This window comes from Chiloscyllium plagiosum, chromosome 12 (assembly GCF_004010195.1).
Source record: "Chiloscyllium plagiosum isolate BGI_BamShark_2017 chromosome 12, ASM401019v2, whole genome shotgun sequence".
Taxonomy (NCBI): domain Eukaryota; kingdom Metazoa; phylum Chordata; class Chondrichthyes; order Orectolobiformes; family Hemiscylliidae; genus Chiloscyllium; species Chiloscyllium plagiosum.
The window spans coordinates 41408929-41429558 of record NC_057721.1 but is presented as its reverse complement, the minus strand read 5'-3'; the positions used below and the strand labels follow the sequence as shown (position 1 = coordinate 41429558).

General features: G+C 40.4%; 1 long non-coding RNA gene across 1 annotated transcript in view; it reads right to left on the bottom strand.

The window, feature by feature from the left end:
* LOC122555556 overlaps positions 1–20101 on the bottom strand; it is a 41266-nt gene extending 21165 nt beyond the window's left edge. Inside the window, exons 1-2 of the long non-coding RNA XR_006313299.1 lie at positions 20010–20101; positions 19252–19369 (exon numbers count right to left, since the gene is read on the bottom strand). This is a non-coding gene — a long non-coding RNA (uncharacterized LOC122555556). The remainder of the gene's footprint in view (positions 1–19251; positions 19370–20009) is intronic.
* Between the last annotated feature and the right edge of the window lie 529 nt (positions 20102–20630).

The following is a 20630-nucleotide window of genomic DNA, read 5'->3' as shown; positions in this document are numbered from 1 at the left end:
CACAAGGGATGAACTCAGATTTCTCCAGTTTCGTCATTTCCTCTCCCCCCATCTTGTCTCAGTCAAATCCCTCGGACTCAGCACCACCTTCCTAACCTGCAGTCTTCTTCCTGATCTCTCCGCCCCTACCCCACTCCGGCCTATCACCCTCACCTTGACCTCCTTCCACCTATCGCATTTCCAACGCCCCTCCCCCAAGTCCCTCCTCCCTACCTTTTATCTTAGCCTGCTGGGCACACTTTCTTCCTGAAGAAGGGCTTATGCCCGAAACGTCGATTCTCCTATTCCTTGGATGCTGCCTGACCTGCTGCGCTTTTCCAGAAACACATTTTCAGCTCTGATCTCCAGCATCTGCAGTCCTCACTTTCTCCTCAAATCAAAAAAAGGATGTTGTTTTATTCATCCTGACTTTCCTTCATCCATGTTGTGTCTGGCTAATGTAATATATTCCGCTATCTCTCTACAGATCACTTCACAGGTCCTCAGTAATCTAATAAGATCCTCCTGTTGTCTTTTTGCTAAATATAAGAATGGAGTGTTTAATTGCCCCAATACTTCTGAGTTAGCTAGTCAACTCAAAGTTTACTTTGAGAAACGTCTATCTTTCCCTCTGCTTCATTCCTATTTTCTCTTGAATGGCTTTCATTTTAATCCAAGATTTTCAACAGAGAACATCCCCATTTTGGGAAAAGGGACCCTGTTTAAAATACAGGTTGGTGGCCTGCGACTGTGAAGGAGAAAGCTCTTCAAATGCTAAACTATCATGGACACAGCTCTTTTAATCTGCAAAGAACAGGGAACTGTGTATTCAGAGATATAACTTCCAGTATATGCAAGTGCACAAAAATGCTCGCCTGACTGACAATCCAAAATTAGTTGTCATCATAGTTCATCATTCACTCAGGATTATGTAGCAGTTGTTGTCAAATCATTTAAAATGTTAGACACTATTGAGTTTTGCAAGTACAGGCTGATTGGCTACAGTCACTCTCCATGGTAACACCTTGATCAGAGTCCACTTGCCAACTAAATCAACATTATTATTATTCACTGTAACTGCTTTCTTACCTTCAAATAGGAAAGGATTTATTTACAGCACTTTCATTGAGAGTTGCCTTTCTACAGTTGGGAGTTTTGATCAGAGCGGATCAAAAGAGGATTCAACAGAAAGGTGCACAAAATGACCAGGAGGATCTGTCAACTGAAAAGGTTTTCATTCCATCAACGTGCAGCTTTGTTGTAGCCACAAAAAGATCCTCCTGCAGATGCAACCAGGATTCTAAGTCAGTTAAGCTTGATGCTTTCCCCCTGTAAATGTCCAAAATCCTGGGTTACTTTGACTTATAAATAGAATAAAGGGGTGGGCTGCTGGGTAACAAGGGATACAGTACATTGACAGAGATAGATGGGTATATTGTCAAGATGCATGAGCACATGGAGTGATGTGATGGAGTAAACGTGAGAGGGTAAAATGAGAAAGTTGGGGTCGTGTGCACATAGTTTTGAATAGAGGTACCACTTACTCATTGTTCTTGAACTCTTTCTATTACTAAATCACTCCCTACAGCCTTGCTGCTGGCCTTCATTGTTATCTCCAATGACAGCTTCTTGCTGCAAACCATAGACTTCTTCCTTGGTGAGTAGAGGAAGATAACTCCTTCCTAAAGCCCCAGCACAGTTATCAATTTGGTGCAGCATAGCTCTTGAGCATGTGGACCCACTGTGAGACTTGCTCTTCTCTTCTTGTCAAATCCAACTTCTCCAACTTCCATTTTTGGATTGTCCTTTCAAATTAGAGAGTGGAGATTGTGCCAAGCACATCTTCCTCACACATGCTATCACTGATCGGATGGCAAACTCAGAAGCAGAGCAATAATGAGGTGGTTCCATTAAAAGGCCACAGACAGAGATGTTGAATACGTTTGCACACACAATAATCAGAGTCCACCCTTACAAACTACATCTTTAAGTTAGTATTGGGTCCAAAGGGTCGCAGGATTGCTGCAGTGGTGTTGAATACAATGGCTGTATACTCTGACCTGAAGTAGGAAAAAATGGATAGTGTCCATTCAGACTCCTCCTGGAAATGCATGCAGGGGGAGACATTACAGGACATTACACATTAGGTACCTGTGAGAACTCAGGCAACTTTAAGTTTGCTTGTTAACACAGCCCAGCCTTACTCTGCTTATGTAACCTTGACACCAAAGGACAGCAGTAATCATCAAAATATTGCAATAAAATTAAAAGTTCTGCTTCATTTCCAGGAATTAGTGTGGCAGGCCCCCCATTCAAAATAACCTGGGCCCCTTTCCTGTTTGAGGTTAGTAAAGCTACTACTAAACTGTGTGGGTTCTGTATCAGACCAGCTGTGATGATGCCTCCAGCTTGTGGGTGCTCCAGACTACAATCACATACAAAGGATTATTATTTGAATGGATTTCCAGAGCTGTTCAAAATTATACCCCAACTTGAGTTAGATACTGTGTTTAAGAAAAGAGAGTAGAAAAATAAGAGAGATGTATATTGAAAAGAAACAGATCAATGCATCTCAGTGCCAATTTATCATGAGATTAAACCTGATTTTCCCTTCTCAGACTCTGTATTGTTGAATAAAGTTTGACAGATGAAAGTTAGTGGAGGAAGTGAGTGGGTGTGACAACCCCACAATGATAGAGGGGGGCATCAGCATCAGATGCAGTATTTCTTAGAATCAGAATACATAGTAATACCACTGTCTTTCGGAGAAACATCTCAAAAACACATTTAGATAAAACCGATTTTAATTTCAGAACTTAAAATTATACAGTTGGAAGTTTGGTGAGAAGCAGAAAAGGGGCGAAGAGTTCAATCCCAAACTCTTCAAAAGCACGAACAGATTTTTGACAGCACCTCAATAAATTACATTTTAATGACTCTCTTTTGCTGAGAAAATTAACTAATTGAAAATTAGGCACATTTAATTAATTACGTTGTGATGTACTATAAATCAGGAATATTAAGAAAAATTGACTTATAATTAAAAATTCAGACCTTACAATTCTGCAGAGATTTTACTATTCTTTGATTAATTTTGACATAGACCATAAAAATCTCTCAGGAAATAATGCCAGTAATGCTATCCCTTTCAAAAGCCATTGGAGTTAAAGTGGGAGACAAGAAGAATGTGAGAGAGTCCAGAGCCTCATGCCAATATATATCCATAATACTTAGAAAGACATGAATACTTCAAGGACAGCACTTCAGAATTATGCCCACTTCTAATGATAGAACGTAGAACAGATAGAGTCATAGTCATAGAGTCATAGAGATGTACAGCATGGAAACAGACCCTTCGGTCCAACCCATCTATGCTGACCAGATATCCCAACCCAATCTAGTCCCACCTGCCAGCACCCAACCCATATCCCTCCAAACCCTTCCTATTCATATACCCATCCAAATGCCTTTAAAATGCTGTAATTGTCCCAGACTCCACACTTCCTCTGACAGTTCATTCCACACACGTACCACCCTCTGCATGAAAAAGTTGCCCCTTAGGTCTCTTTTATATCTTTCCCCTCTCACCCTAAACCTATGCCCCGTAGTTTTGGACTCCCCCACGCCAGGAAAAAGACTTTGTCTATTTATCCTATCCATGCCCCTCATGATTTTATAAACCTCTATAAGGTCACCCTTCAGCCTCCGATGCTCCAGGGAAAACAGCCCCAGCTTATTCAGCCTCTCCCTATGGCTCATAATCCTGGCCACATCCTTGTAAATCTTTTCTGAACCCTTTCAAATTTCACAACATCTTTCCGTTGGAAATTGCATGCAATATTCCAAAAGTTGCCGAAGCAATGTACTGTACAGCGCAACATGACCTCCCAACTTCTGTACTCAATACTCTGACCAATAAAGGAAAGCCTACCAAACACCTTCTTCACTATCCTATCTACCTGCAACTCTACTTTCAAGGAGTTATGAACCTGCACTCCAAGGTCTCTTTGTTCAGCAACACTCCCTAGGACTTTACCATTAAGTGTATAAGTCCTGCTAAGATTTGCTTTTTAAAAATGCACCACCTCGCATTTATCTAAATTAAACTCTGCCTGCCACCCCTCAGCCCATTGGTCCATCTGATCAAGATTCCGTTGTAATCTGAGGTAACCTTCTTCACCGTCCACTATCTCTCCAATTTTGGATTCATCTGCAAACTTACTAACTACACCTCTTATGCTCACATCCAAATTACTTATATAAATGAAAATTAGTGGACCCAGTATCGATCTTTGACAAAGGCTCAGTTAGACTCGAAATGTCAGCTCTTTTCTCTCCTGACAGATGCTGCCAGACCTGCTGAGATTTTCCAACATTTTCTCTTTTGGGTACATGTACATCTTGTCCCTCAGGATTCCCTCCAACAACTTGGCTGAGGCTCTTCAGCTCACTACGGTGCCCATGATGCCAATCTAAACTAACCCAATCTGCCTGCACATGGCCTGTATCTCTCTATTTCCAGCCTGTTCATGTGTCTCAATGTCTCTTCTATGTTGCTATCATATCTGTTTCTACCACCTCCCCTGGCATTAGGCATTTACACCATTGAAAAAAAACTTGCCTCACACATCTCCTTTAAACTTCCTCATCTCCCCTTAAACTCTATGCTGGGGGAAAAAAAAGAGTCCAACCATCCACCTTACCCATGCCTCTCAATGTTATATCCAGTAGATCCTTGTACCCGGAGGGATATGTTCCAAGACCTACCACAGAAGCCAGGAACCGTGGATAGGTGTGAACCCATTTATTTTAATTGCAAACTAACCTTCATGGCAGCCCCCAGACCCCAGTTCCAGAAGGTTCCCGATAACATGTTCGGGCCACGGTAAAGTGCGGGTAACTGAAACCACAGAAAACGATTCCACGGATACAGGGATTGCCCATCAATCTTCAATGCTCAAGAGAAAACAATCCAAATTTGTCCAACCTTTCCTTATAGTTAATTCACTCCAATCCTTGTAAATTGTTTGTGCACCCTCTTCAAAGCACCCCCATCCTTCCTATAGCGTGATGATCAAAAATGCACACAATACTCCAAATGTGGTCTGACTAAAGTTTTATACAGCTGCAACATGATGTGGCAGCTTTTATACTCAATGCTTCGACCTATGAAGGCAAGCATGCTGTATGTCTTCTTGATCATCTTATCCACTTGCACTGCAATTTTTAGGGAATTATGGACTTGAATTCCAAGATCTGTCTATATATCAATCCTCCTAAGAGTCCAGCCATTTACTGTATACTTTCCTCTTGCGCTTGACCTCTCAAATGCATCACCTCATCTGGATTAAACTCCGCATGCCGTTTCTCTTTCCAACATTCCAACTGATCTATATCCTGCTGTATCCTTTGACAACCCTCACTATCCACAACTCCATCAATTTTCATGTCATTTGCAAACTTACTAATCATGTTACCTACATTTTTATCCAATCATTTATTATATCACAAACAGAGGTCACTCTTTTCCAAAAGAGAGTAATTCTTAAGAACCTTCTCCAATAACTTCCCTACTGCGGACGTAAGGGTCACCAGCCTATAATTTCTTCGTTATCCTTCCTAAAACAGAGCAACAACATTGTTTCCTCCTTAGCCACAGCTGAGATCCCAGGAGACTGGAGAATAACCAAAGATATCGGTCAAGGCCCCAACAATCTCTTTGCTTACCTCCCTTAGTATCCTGGGAGTTTATCTACCTTAATACTTTTCAAAGCACCCTGAACTATTAACATACGCCTCACTAATCTTACCATCATCCATGTCCTTCTCCTTGATAAATACTAATTCAAAGTACTCATTAAGGACCTTAACCACGTCCTCCGGCTCCAAGCATAAATTATCTCTTTTGTTCTTGAATGTGCTTACCCTTTCCCTAGCTTTCCTCTTGCTCCTAACATACATTTTTATATTAGATTACTTACAGTGTGGAAACAGGCCCTAGACCCAACAAGTCCACGCTAACCCTCCGAAGCGCAATGCACCCAACCCATTCCCCGCTTCACCTAACACTATGGATAATTTAGCATGGTCAATTCACCTAACCTGCACATTTTTGGACTGTGGGAGGAAACCGGTGCACCCAGAGGAAACCCACGCAGACACAAGGAGAATGCGCAAACTCCACACAGACAGTCACCCGAGGCAGGAATTGAACCCGGGTCTCAGGCACTGTGAGGCAGCAGTGCTAACCACTGTGCCACTGTGCCGCCCAACCCTTTGGATTCTCCTTAATCCTTCTTACCAAGGACATTTCATGGCCCCTTTTCACTCTTCTAATTCTTTGTTTCAATTCTTTCCTGCTTCCTTTATGTTCCCCAAAGGACTTGTCTGAATTCTGTTTCCTAAATCTTCCTTTTGCTTTTTGACGAAACTTTCAACATCTCTTGTCATCCTGATCTTTCAACTTCAGGAACATGCTGGTCCTGAACTCTGATCAACTGGTCTTTAAAAGACAAGACGTAGACAAGGTTAAGGATAAATGCATTGAAAAGCCAAAGAGTTTCACAAATACTGTTACCTGCTTTGACTTAAATAACTGCTTTAAAATAATTCAAATCCAATTAGGCATTCATCAATAAACATTTCCCTCAGAGGCCTGTTTCCCTGGCGATGCCTGAAATTTGATCTTTGGTCCTAAACAGTATTTTTCAGCAGGATAAACAAACTCATGGTCCCTCACTCTCTTACCTTTGATGTTGCTCTCTTATACATGAATCTAGTTCTCTTGGTGATCTTGATGTGAGTGAGGGTTTGCCTGTTCATGGTAAAATTTATATCTGTGGCTCCAACGCAGCAAAGTCTCATCGATTACATTTGGATCGTCTGGTTCTGGCAGCTGTTATGTGCCTAGTTTGCTGTGACTTTTCTCTTGTTCTTCCAGATGGTTCCTGTATAGCCTTCCCAAATTAATGCATGAAATCTCCACTTTTGCTAAACCCAATCCTCTTGAATACTTCCAACTTGTAGACCTCAAATCTCCTGGAATCAAAATGTTCTTCATCATCTGACATCAAACTTGAATCTGCCATAATGGTTTGCTCACCAGGCTGTGCTACTGTCTTAACAGCTTCAGTTAAAGCTTCTTCAGCAAGTTCAAATGGGATATATGGCTTACTACCTTTCTCATTATTTGGCCTTGCACAAACTTTGATAATTTTTGTCAGTTGAATTTTCTTCAGTGATGACAGGAATGGAAAATACTTCTGCCAAGCCTTTGTGGTCTTAGATTTCCATCCTGTTTGGCAATATGAAACAATTCTGTTGTGCTGATATAAACAATCTCAATGGATTCTTGATTTGGAGATGCCGGTGTTGGACTGGGTGTACAAAGTTAAAAATCAGACAACACTAGGTTATAGTCCAACAAGTTTAATTGGAAGCACACTAGCTTTTGGAGCGCTGCTCCTTCATCAGGTGGCACAACCCCCTGATGAGGGAGCTGCGCTCTGAAATCTAGTGCTTCCAATTAAACCTGTTGGATTATAACCTGGTGTTGTGTGATTTTTTAACAAGTAAATGTTCTATTGGTTGTTACTTGACCAGTTGCCCAACAACTGTTTGTTCAATAACTGTTTTTTTGACCAATTGTTGCCTGGCTGGTGCATCTTTGAACTGGTTAGCATAACTTTTTTTTTTAATCTATTCACTGCCAATTGTAACTCACTGAACTCTTCCACCATTTGAATAAGATTACGGTCAATTTGTGTTCAAGAGTAAGAATTCTTGTTTGTGAAGTGCATATACATCTTCTAGACTTTCGTTTAATCTTGAGAGATATGCTTCCTGGAACATGTGGTTTCACTGTTGCAGACTATGATCTTGGTTTCTTCAAACATAATATAGGTGCTAATAATATAGTGACACCCACCCCAGCATCGAGCTTAAAATTATAAGATTTCCATTAACATAAAATCACTTCTTGTCAAAATAAATTGGTTGGATTGACAATTTAGGAATACATTGGATGTCTCTCCTATTGTAGCTTGCTCTACCTCACTGACATTTTTGTGTGAGTAGCTATTTGACTTTCTGGCGCTGCTTAACTATTTCCTACCTCTGCACATCTTCTGAAATGTAACCTATTATTTTACAGATGAAGCATTCTTTTTAATAGTTGGACATTGCCTATGAGGTTCCCTTGTTCCACAACATTAATATTGACTTTTAATATCTACTGTCAGGCCTACTCTCTGAATTGGCTTTTCATGTTTCTTTTTGAGGCTTTTACACCTTATAAGTTGAATGGATTCTGCTGATTCCATATTGTAAGGCTGATCTGCTCCTTTTCGAACTGATCTGTGTATCTCACAAACTTCTTTTCTACCCACTACCAGTGTGGCTTTCTCCAAAGCCACATCTTTAGACTATTAAAAAATCTGATAAAGATTCATCAGCAATCCTGATACTAATTCTGCCTCTTATGAATTTGATATTAAAATTCTAAAATCATTTTTTTGTGGAGCTCATTAATGAAATTATTGAAGGATTCTGCTGGATGCAGAGCTCTTCATTTAAATTTATTGGTAGAGGAATTGAGTTCCGGAGTACTGAGGTCATGTTGCAGTTGTATAAGACTCTGGTATGGCCGCATCTGGAGTATTGTGTGCAGTTTTGGTCGCCATACTATAGGAAGGATGTGGAGGCACTGGAACGGGTGCAAAGGAGGTTTACCAGGATGTTGCCTGGTATGGTAGAAAGATCGTATGAGGAAAGGCTGAGGCACTTGGGGTTGTTTTCATTGGAGAAAAGAAGGTTTAGGGGTGACTTGATAGAGGTGTACAAGATGATTAGGGGTTTAGATAGGGTTTAAGGTGGGGGTAGGTATAGGACAGATGTTAGGGGTAGGTTCTTTACTCAGCGAGTCGTGAGTTCATGGAATGCCCTGCCAGTAGCAGTGGTGGACTCTGCCTCATTATGGGCATTTAAGCGGGCATTGGATAGGCATATGGAGGATAGTGGGCTAGTGTAGGTTAGGTGGGCTTGGATTGGCGCAACATCGAGGGCCGAAGGGCCTGTACTCCGCTGTATTCTTCTATGTTCTATGTTCTATATCACACTTTCAACAATTTTATTGATAAAGTAATGATAAAGGAATTATAGAACTTTATCTATTATTGTTATGCCTTTGTGATTTATAACGTCTTCACCATTTTCCCAATAAAATGTCAAAGTATATTTATTTGTTCAGTGATGGAGCTGATACCTAGTTTGGAAACAGTTCTGTATCTTAAGCACAATTTTCTCCAAGGTGTCCATTTGTGTTCTGTTTGGCCCATCTCAGAAATTAAATCTTTCTGACAATTATTTCTCTGATCATTCCTTCTAATAGGATTGTTTATTCTTCTTACTTCACAGCTTTACAATTCTGCATGAAAAATTGCTACCTTTACTTTTATTGCTTTAAAAAGTTTTTAATGTGGCAGCATATTAATGCTACTTCATTCCTTTTGCTTGAAAAGCTTTTAAAATCTGTTGTATAGTAATGTTGTTGTCCTTGTTTTAAAAGTTTTTAATTGAGTAGTATACCAACACTGCTTCATTGTGGTGCTTAATGGAGGGGTTTCCGGCACTTTTACAACCAAAGTAGAGGTTTCCCATCTTCTGTGGCTAATATGGAGGTGGCTCACCACTCGCAGCTTAATAACTCATTTTTGTTCCCTTCATTGAATTTGCTGAATATATCCTACTGCCTCCAGCCTTAAAGAACTATCACATTTGCTTAATAGCTTTCCCTAGATGATTTACAGTATTCAGAAATCTTTTAATAATTACAATTCTTACAATTTTAATAAATATTCCTGTTCCCTTCAATGTCTTCTCTGAATGGACACCAGTTTCTGAAGCCTTAATCAATTCTTCCTATTTTAACCCTGGCTTAATAGCCTCCCTTCTTTCTTCTCCTGTTGGATTCTGTCTGCTTAAGCTTCCAAATTGCCCCTTTATCACTAATTCTGGTTTCTCAACATTCCCAGTGGCATAATCTTAGTATATGTTCCATCCATGTCCTTTGATTTCCCTTACCATAGCCGTGCCTTGTGGTGACTACCTGGTTATGACAGCATCACTCAGTGACCTGTACATACCTTGTTTGATTTTAGCTTTTTCAACCTAGAACTGCACTACTTGCTTTTTATAATCTTTCCCATAATCCACCAAAGATTTTCAACTCTACTCCTGGATCCTCTATGACTCAAACTCTAATCAGGCCTGCAGAACAACACAGGAGCCAATTCAATCTCTAACTGCCAGGTATGACTAGTGTGTCAGTTCCACGTAGCTTTTAGTTCACATTTTCTTCGGAGCTTCTCTTACCAGGTCTGGACTGCTTTTTCTCTGAATTGTCCAATTTATTTTCTAGAATCTTGCCAGAATTTGTGTGCTGCTGACTGTTTGCCAACCACCCCCCCCACCCCCAAGTTGTTCTTAAAGCTGTATCCAGAAATTCTTCTGGGGGTTGGTTGGAATTCATTCCATGCAGCTAAATCGAACTCCAAGCTGCACCACCACCAACCACATTATATGAGCATGTAATGCCAACTACGAGTAAAAAGTGGTGGAAGAAAACTGCTGGATAATCAAGAAGGGGTTATTGTCTGAATCAAGATACAGTTCATTTCAGGATAGAAATCAGGTACAAAGTTATATTAATACGATAGTTATAGTTACTAAGATTATTGGAATAATATGTCTGCCCTCTTCAAAATTCTAAGATGTTCTGCTTTCCTCTTCCAACTCCATAATCCAAATGCGCCTCCAACCTGATATATTTCTCCTTCTCTATACTACATAGTGGCAGCATGGTGTACCACTTCCAAGATGCACTGCAACAACTCACCATGGCTTCACCTTTCAAATCTGCAAACTCTGGAAGGACAAGAATAGCAGACAAATTGGAACACAACCATCTGCATGTTTCCCTCCAAGTCACAAACCACTCTGACTTGGAACCACATCGCCATTCCTTCATTCTGGCTAGGTCAAAATCACGGTACTTCAACTCACGGCATTCCCCCAACAGGATTGTGGGTACTCCTTCACACCCCCTCCTGCCAAGGACAGCAGCAGTTTGAGGAGGCAGCTCATGAGGGTAGTTAGTGATAGATATTAAATGTTAGCCCAGTCAGTGTTGCCCACATTGTATGAACGAATGAAAACAAAATCTTATAGCTTTTCAAATATGAGAACTTAAGAAAATAGAGTGCAGGGTAGCAGGAGGACAGAGGAGAAGGAGGAGCATAAAAAATTGTGGTAAAATATGAAGAAATATTGAATTTAGTTAATGGAATAGACTATTATTATTCACAGCAATGTAAAGAATAGACAATTTACAGAAAGGTAGAATCTGTGGAGAGCAGAATAAAAAACAGTAGCAGAGAAATGTGACATTTGTTACATTTTTATCTAGGACGAACTTACAGGAGATCAATTGTATTATATAATTCTACATTATAAGACAACTCTTCTGTTATGAAACACATTGCATGCAATGCCATGAGAGAATCATCTTTTTTAAGATGAGATATGTAATAAGTGTTTGTGTTAATGAAACTTTATTCATATTTAAAAGGTTCAAATGCACTCAAATTTCTGCATGATAAATGCTGAAAATATCATCAAAATGCATAACTACTACTCATGTACTGTTGCCTAGATACGAGTGAATGCTTTCCTGTATTTTAATGAACAAAAGTATCTTTAACCATGTGAAATAGTTTTATCATTTGCTTTAGATCTCCTGACAATGATGCAAGACTCCCCAGCCCATGAAATATACAGTCATTGCTTTCTTTATTAATGTAACCTGTCATTGAATGTGGCTCTAAGTGCTTCATCACTTCATAATATCAATCATCTCATTAGTAATCATAGCACAGATTTTTATCTAAACAAGCACTCTAGTGATGGATTGTTTGGAATGACCACAGCAAAAAATTATGTTCTGAACTAATTCTATTTGCATATCATGTAATAGCTTATCTATATAGGTTTAACTTTCTAACTCCGAAGCTTCTGAAAAATTTCACAAACCTTTAAAAATGTATTGAACCAAAAAGTGCTCCAATTATCATTACGAAGTAAAATTCTCTAATTTCTTTGCAATGCTTATTTTTAGTTACCGTCTTGATATTGCTGGAATAAAGTAAGTTATATGATATGTTACAGAGTTAGTTCTGTCCTTTTGGTTATAAATAGCCTGTAGATAGGTTTCCTTTTAAAAAAAATCAACTAATAAGGAAATGATTGGTATTAACACATTAATGGGAACAAATGCAAACAGTCATGGGTTGTTTAAAAATGGTGTTTTGTATTCCAATTCCCAACAATCATTCAATAATTAAAACATCACAAAAGTTTGTACATATCCCCTAAAGATTTGGGGAAGGGTTTTGTCGAGTTCAAACCAACAAGCAAGTTTGCAACTGATAGAGAGAAAGGATTTTCATCCATTCAAATCCAATAGCAATGAGAATTCAGCGACTGATCAATATTTCTTTCAGCATAGAACTAAAATAGCTAATGACGATTCATCGATTAAACATAGTTTCAAAAGTCTCAGGTTCCAAGAGAAATTTCATAGATCTGACCCCGAGGGAGTGGTTTGGTCAAAAAGTCACAGATATCTCTCAATTCAGGATTTGCACCAACTATCCCCCTCACCCACTCTGCGGAGTTTTAACTTGACAGTGTATCTGTCAATGGTGGTATTGATTAGATAGCCACCAGGAAGCTGAGGTTGACCGTTTGGACCTTCAGTTATGTTGTGAGCCTGTGACTGAAGGTAGGAACAGCAAGTAATTCCCCACCAGAGGTGGGAGCAGCTGGATGCATTGTGGGGATGGGAGTGGGAAAAGGTGGGTTTCAATCAGGTAGATTGCTGCTCTGTGGAGGAGTGGGACGTGTCCTCAAGGTATGGAATTGCAGGCCCAGTGGGAGGGTAGAAGGAGCCTCAAGGAGAAGGTTGTGCTGGTCAGAGAGATCTACAGTACAACAAAAGGCCCTTCAGCCAATCTGTCCATGCCAGTCAAAAATCACCATTTAACTATTCTAAACCTGTTTTCCAGAACTTTGTCTGTGAACTTGTGTTGCGAAAGCATCATGATTGCAAATCTAAAAAACATTTTGAATGTTATGAGATTTTCCCTCTCTACCCACCCTTACAAGCAGTAACTTCCAGATTCGCATCATGCACTGGGTGAAAAGGTCTTTCCTCACATTCCCTGTAAACCTTGTACCCCTTACCTTAAAAACTATGCCCCAGTCAATGGTTCTTCTATCAAGGGGAAACGTTTCTCCCTTTAATCTACCCTATTTATGTCCACATAATTTTAATGCACCTGATCATGAAGCCTTTCCAGGCAGACACTCAGATCGAGCAGGGTGGGGGTGAGGGCACTTCTTAATTAAATCCATCAAGTCCTCACTTTGAAGCAGTTTCCAAGTTTCTTGATACTTAAGGAAACCCAGCTTGAGCAGAACTAAACTGGTAAATAGTGTAAAATGACCTGCAGCAGCAAGAGGCAATGGTGATGGGGTGTACTATGCAAGGATCTTGAGCAGTTCTCTGGGACCTCTGCCAGTTAGTGGCAACAGTGAGGGAGGACAGCTAGAGCAATCAAATGCATTCTCACTGAAAACAAAATGTATCTTTGGTGGAGAAAGGGCTGATGGGAAGGAAGAAAGGCAGAGTCAAAGGAATACTTCAGTGTGTGTACATAATGTAAATAATTAATTATCCTTAATTTCTCTTCCTTTTTGGAATAACTTGATGCAGCAGGATAAAGAATCCTTGCTTCATGATCTTTGGGCCTTCCATGTGTTTAAACCTCGTGTCACAATAGAATGGCCAAGTGCAACTTTCTTTTCATTTTTAACATTCCAATCCACTTCCTTGGACTGGCTGCCCAATTCTGGCCCCAGCCAAAAACAGAAATAAACAGCTTCAAGTTGTCTTGGGTGATATGGTGGCTCAGTGGTTAGCACTGCTGCCTCGCAGCGCCAGGGATTCCAGTTCAATTTCCAGCCTCGGGTGACTGTCTATGTGGAGTTTGCACATTCTCCCCGTGGCTGTGTGGGTTTCCTCTGGGTGCTCCAGTTTCTGCCTACAATACTAAGATGTGCAGGTTAGGTGAATTGGCTATGCTAAATTGCCTGTAGTGTTCAGGGATGTGTAGGCTAGATACATTAGTCAGGGGTATATGTAGAGTATTCAAGGAATGGGTCTGGGTGGGTTACTGTTCGGAAGGTCAGTGTGGACCTGTAATGCTGAACTTACTTTTTATTTTTCAAATGTTTTTCCTAAGAACTTGTACTGAAGAATCTGTGCCGAGGTACCTTGTACCTAAGATGGTACCATAAGTGGCGATTTATAACTTTTCACTATACTCATGAGTATGTGATGATAAAGCTAATTCTATTCAAATAGAGCAAGATCTCCTGCTGCTTTCTCCTTTCTCTCTGTTCTTGCAGCAATTGCAAATCTGTCGACTCTCCCTTGCTGGTGTTGCTGCTTGTCATCTGAGTAAGCCCAATAGCAGGCTTAAAGGCTTACTATCATGGAGATGGGGATTCCATTAAATAGATCATGTGAAGGATGCTCATTTCTCAAACATGCATTGTTCCCAAAAGTTGAATCATGTAAAGCAATCTCAAAGGTTCTTACAAAACATTATTAACTCACATGTACAGACTTTTGTGGTTATTCACATCTAGAAATGTTAAATAATGTTCTCCCTAATGTAAAAGCAAAATACCGTGGATGCTAGAAATTTTGAAGAAAACACAAGACGCGGGAAATACTCAACAAGTCAGCCAGCCTCTGTGGAGAGAAACAGAGTTAACCATTCAGGTTGATGATGACAACTCAGAATCTCCACCATATCTTTTATGGGTCAAAGACCCTTCTATTCTCAGGGTCTTTGAGAATAGAAGGAGTACAGATGGTGTGACTGAACAGAAACCTATTGATTTAAGTCTTTCTATCTCTAGGTCATGGGAGATGGAACGTATATTGGGAGACATGTGTCAGAATCATGCATAACTGCTTGGGAAGTTTATACTTCTGAGGGCCATATTCTCTGCTGCCCCAGACCCTCCATGAGTATCTCCAGGACAAAAACATGGAACTGACCTGGATACTTACTGAGAAATAAATGTATGCGATGTAATATCTCATTTAACAGCTGAGCAACTCAATGGAGCATTGTAACTGACCATTCCCTCTCCAGTCATCTCCTGACCATTCCCTCCCCAGCCAACTAATGACCCACCAAATCACCCAACTACCCCCCCCCATGACCACCTGACTACCCTGACCTGATTATCCATTCACTTCACCAGCCAATCTTGTTCACCCACACATTCAACAACCCACGCTCATTCGTGAAGAGATCTGGACTTTTAAAAGTGCACCTGAATACAATGGATACTGTTGTGAAAATGTGACAGGTCCACCCCTTACACCCACCCACACCCCACCCCAGGCTCTCAATCTACCCATATTTACCTTACTGTGTTCATTCTGCACATTTCTACTTCAGAGAGGTATAGAAAATCCTGCAAGAAATGGGCATTTCCATCAAGTGGGGCAAAAAAACCATCCCAGGCAGTGCAATGGTTGCAGCATTCTGACTGAAAGATCTAGGTTATTGTCATTATGTCCCATTTCCAAAGGGGTCAGAGCAAAATGAAATGCTCCGTAACATTGTAGACCATCACCCTTTCCATAAGAAAGGGGGCTGCATGGTGGCACAGTGGTTAGCACCGCTGCCTCAAAGCGCCAGGTACTTGGGTTTGATTCCAGCCTCTGGTGACTGCCTACGTCGAATTTACACATTCTCCCCGTGTCTGTGTGTGTTTCCTTCGGGTGCTCCAGTTCCCTCCCACAATCCAAAGGTGTGCAGGTCTGGTGAATTGGCCATGCTAAATTGCCAGTAGTGATCAGAGATGTGTAGATTAGGTGCATTAGTTAGGAGTAAATGTAGGATAATAGGGTTGGGGAATGAGTCTGGGTGAGTTACTCTTCGGAGGGTCGGCATGGACTTGTTGGGCCAAAGGGCCTGTTTCCACACTGTAGGGATTCTATGATAACCTTCTATGATGACATGACTGTTCTTCAAATGTGGTATCCAAGTAGAAAGTGAAATTAATCTGTTCAACAAGATACATCAATGTTTATGAAGAGCAAGCTTAAATGTGATAATTCCTTGTATGCATAGATACATTGGAACAGGAGTAGGCTAATTAACCCTTTGAATCTGATCTGCCTTTCAATGAGACCATGGCTGATCTGTGGCCTAATGCTTTTTGTCCATCTCTGATTTAAAATTAACAACGATCGCACATCCACTGATGTTTTTGAAAGAAACATTCTGAACATCTTACCAGCCTTTGTATGTAGAAATGTCTCACAGTCTCTCTCCTGAATGGTCTGCTTAATTCTCAGATTGTGTCCCCGAACTGCATCATCAAGATAGCAACAGAGCAGGGCTCCTGAGCAAACACATGTCTACTCCAACCACTTTTTGTTTCTTCTGTTTTCCTTTATTTACCTCGTTTCCCTCATTCAGATGGTATCAGCAACAGTAAGTGAGACCCCACTTACTCCTCCAGGGCGAGGATAGCACCAGAATCAGCGGCTGCTACATCGGTTGAGACAACATCAGTGAGGTAGGCCCAATGGCAAAAGATGGTGCCTGAGGATTGGTGGCCTCGTAGTTAGTTGCCCAGCACTGGTGGTGGGGAAACGGATGCAGCAAGGCAACACAGCACATCAATGAGGTGGGCCCAGTGACGAGAGATGCAACTCTGATGTTGGTGAGTCCAGTGTAGATGTTGGTGGAGGAGTGCTGGCGCAGGTGTCATTGATGTGCTGGCTCAGGATTCATGGATTCTCTTTCGGCTATATTTTTCTTATTCTTAGATTATTCAAAATGGTGCCACAATCTGGCACCAGCGGAAAAGCTTTCTAACTGTAAAATACACATGACAATAAAATCATTCATTCATTAATTCTAGAATACCCAACCAGTAGAAATTGTTTCGCTTTATCTACCTTGATTTTTTTCCCTGTTAATGTCTTGAAGAGTTTGATCAAATCATCCCAATCAAATCTATACACTTGAACTCCCCAGTGACTTTAGATATCCAGTGTATTTAACTTCATACATCCAGAAAATGCCTTGATTGATTCTTTTCCAGTCTATAATGGAGAACTTCACACTTGCTGACATTGAACATTACCAGCCATAGTTTTGCCAATTCACTTAATCTATCAACAGCCCTTTGTAATTTTATGTTATCATCCATATTGTCTACAGTGCAGCCTAACTTTGTTTAGATATATGAGTTTCTGTGCAATATCCAAGTCATTAATAAATAAATATGAATAATTGCCCTAAGACAGATCCTTGTGGGACACCACTGGTAATATCCTACCAATTGGAATACCTACTCATTATTCCTACTTGCTGTTGCCTGCCACTCAACCAATTTCCTGTCCATGTCAGTAATGTGCTCTTAATTCAGTGGTCTTCTACCTTAGTTAATAATCGCTTATCAAATACCTTCTGGAAGTCCACAAAACAACATCCATAGACATTCCCCTGTCCATAGAATCATAGAATGCCTATAGTGTGAAAACAGGCCATTTGGCGCAACAACTCCACACTGACCGTCCGAACACTAACCCACCCAGACCCATTCCCCTATTACTCTACATTTCCCCTGACTAATGTACCAAACCTCCACATCCGGAACACTGTGGGCAATTTAGCATGGCCAATTCACCTAACCTGCACATCTTTGGATTGTGGGAGGAAACTGGAGCACCCGGATGAAACCCACACAGACACAGGGAGAATATACAGACTCTACACAGATAGTCGCCCGAGGTTGGAATCAAATCTGGGTCCCTGGGTGCTGTGAGGCAGCAATGCTAACCACTGAGCCACCATGCCACCCCTAAATCATCCCTACCTAAGTCTTCCCTTCAAAAACTTCCCTGAGGTTTTTAGGCATGACCTACGTGTCATGAATCCATACTGGCTCATCCTGATGTACACTGCACTGTAGCTGCATCTGTTGGTACTGCACAGATACTTTACGGTGTCGATGAATTTTGCTACTCTACCTTTTATTTTGATGCTTTTTCCAAGACATTTTGCCTAAAGCAGAATGAAAAGCATTGAATGTTTTCAAGTATTCAATTACAGGCAATTATTTATCAATAGCTGATGCAACAAATTATTTTTGAAACTTGCAAAACATAAGTGCACTCAATGAATAGAGAATGTGGATATTGGTTAAAAGATATATAACAAATAATTATTACTGATAATTGTTGCCTTTTCAAACATAGGAATCTACATGTGTCCAAAGCTGATGCTTTTGAAGGAGACCCAGTTGAATTGACTTAGAGTTCTACTTCACCAAGTAGGGGAGAGTAAAGTCAGTAAATGTGTTTGTGCTTTCATTTTCCACAAATTTGCAAAAGTAATGCATATCCGTACAACAGTATTCTCTTTCAAGTATCTCCTTCCATCCATTTTAAAATGAGTATTCTGTCACTTTCTGGGATTTCCTTCACACATCACCCTCACCCTCACTCTCACTCTCAATTAAAACGATAACCTGTTTCTCTAACTGTTGTCAATGAGAGGACACCAGTTGATCTGCATGAGTGACAAGGTTTGATGTGCTGTATATCCATTCTTTTACATCCTGATGGAATGCTACTATTGGAGGAGGGAGGTGAGTTTTACACCATCAAATGGAAAGTGACTTTTCAAAGTTTAATCATAAATTTCTCGCCAATACAATATTACAAAACTTTTGGCTACCCAAGATCTTATCATGTAGCTGAGAGATTAATGTTGGTGATTCTTTGAGAGAAACAGCCTCATTCATAATTAGGTGTTACAATAAACTTGAAACGTAGCTCTTTCACCTTACTAAGTGAATAAGCAGATATTAGTCTCCATAATCTCCACCATCTCATACCCCCCACCCCATTCTTTTCCCACACAAATAGTCAGTATTTTCCACACTCTCTGTTGGAAATGTAACAATTTGTATTCATTCCTGGGATGTGAACATCACTAGCAAGGTCAACATTTATTGCCCATTCCTAATTACCCTTGAGCAGCTAGTGGTGATTTCTTGAACTGTTACAGTTGATGTGGTGAATATACTAGCTCTCAAATTGTTTTTTTTTACCTGTGGACTCTTTGGAGATGTCAAAAGGACCAGCTTTTGATTTTCAGGAGGTTACGTTTTGGTTTACAAGGGCTCCTTTTCTCAGTCTCACTGACTCCTTCACTAGACGATGCAATCACTTGGGAACACAGAATTTAAAGAATTCATCAATATCCCCAATATTCATTAACACAGCATTATTCTTAAAGTCACAGTAAACAAGTATTAATTTTCTGGAGATCATGGTAAATAAATCAGTATACAACAAGAGGCAAAGGCTAGTGACAATTTTCTGTCCACAAAAAGCCATCACCTTAAACACATTTTCTGCAACTCAGTGAGGTCACAGCTGGAGTGTTATATTTTTGTCTCCAACACTATTAGTGCACCTCATATAAGCCATGTGAAGTTCTTTGAAATATGATAACAAAATGTCAAACTTTATTAAATTAAACTGTTGAACATTAAATTGTAAAACTGACAGTGTTCATGACAATCACAACTATTATATATTCCACCCTCCTCACAGTCACTCTGGAATACCTGCACCTTTACTCTAGATGCTGCTTATAAATTTGGAAATAATTCATTCCCTCCATTCAGTGAAGTGAGTATATTTTTGCTAAAAAGTTTAAAATTGTTTTCTCTCCTTTGCAGATTCCCTTCATCCTTACAGACTTTCCAGCCCCTCAGCCCACTCTGCAGACCCTCACCCTCCAATTCAGCTCTATCACCCCCAAGGTGCGACACCTCTTTCCCTATTTTGCAGCCCCACTTACTGTCCAAGACATGGGTCTCAGTCCACACCCTCACTTCCTGGGGTATCAGCATCGATTCTCAGCCTTGGCTCCCAGACCCATTCCTAGCCTCCTTGCTCCTCTGCCCAACAACCTCAATGTCCATTCCTGCCTCCACTTATTCTGGCCTTGCTGAATTAGGCCACTCACCTCATTCTTCCAATCAGCAGTTGATCCTGTCCCATGTTTGCTGCTCATAGGCTCATAAGTGAACCTACCAGTAACAAGTATAGCAGAGATCTAGCCTGTGATTGAAGGAGCAGTAGTGCTCCATTTTCTTTCATCTTGTTTACTGTGATTGATTTTTTTTCCAGTTAGTCACCCCATTGAGTGGATGCCTATTCTTGTAGCCATTATATTCATAAGGTAAATCCACTCAGCTTCTGGTCAATAGTATTGACCAAGACGTTGATAGTGATGGGAGATTCAGTGATGGTAATGTCATTAACAAAAGATAATTAGATTTTGTCTTGTGGAGATGTTCAATCCTTGGTGTTGTGTAATGTTCATAATTAGTACATTTGTATATCTCTAAGAGGCATGCTGACAATTTCATCACTGCATCGTAGCATGTGATCTAAGGATACAAAGAGGCTGGATTTT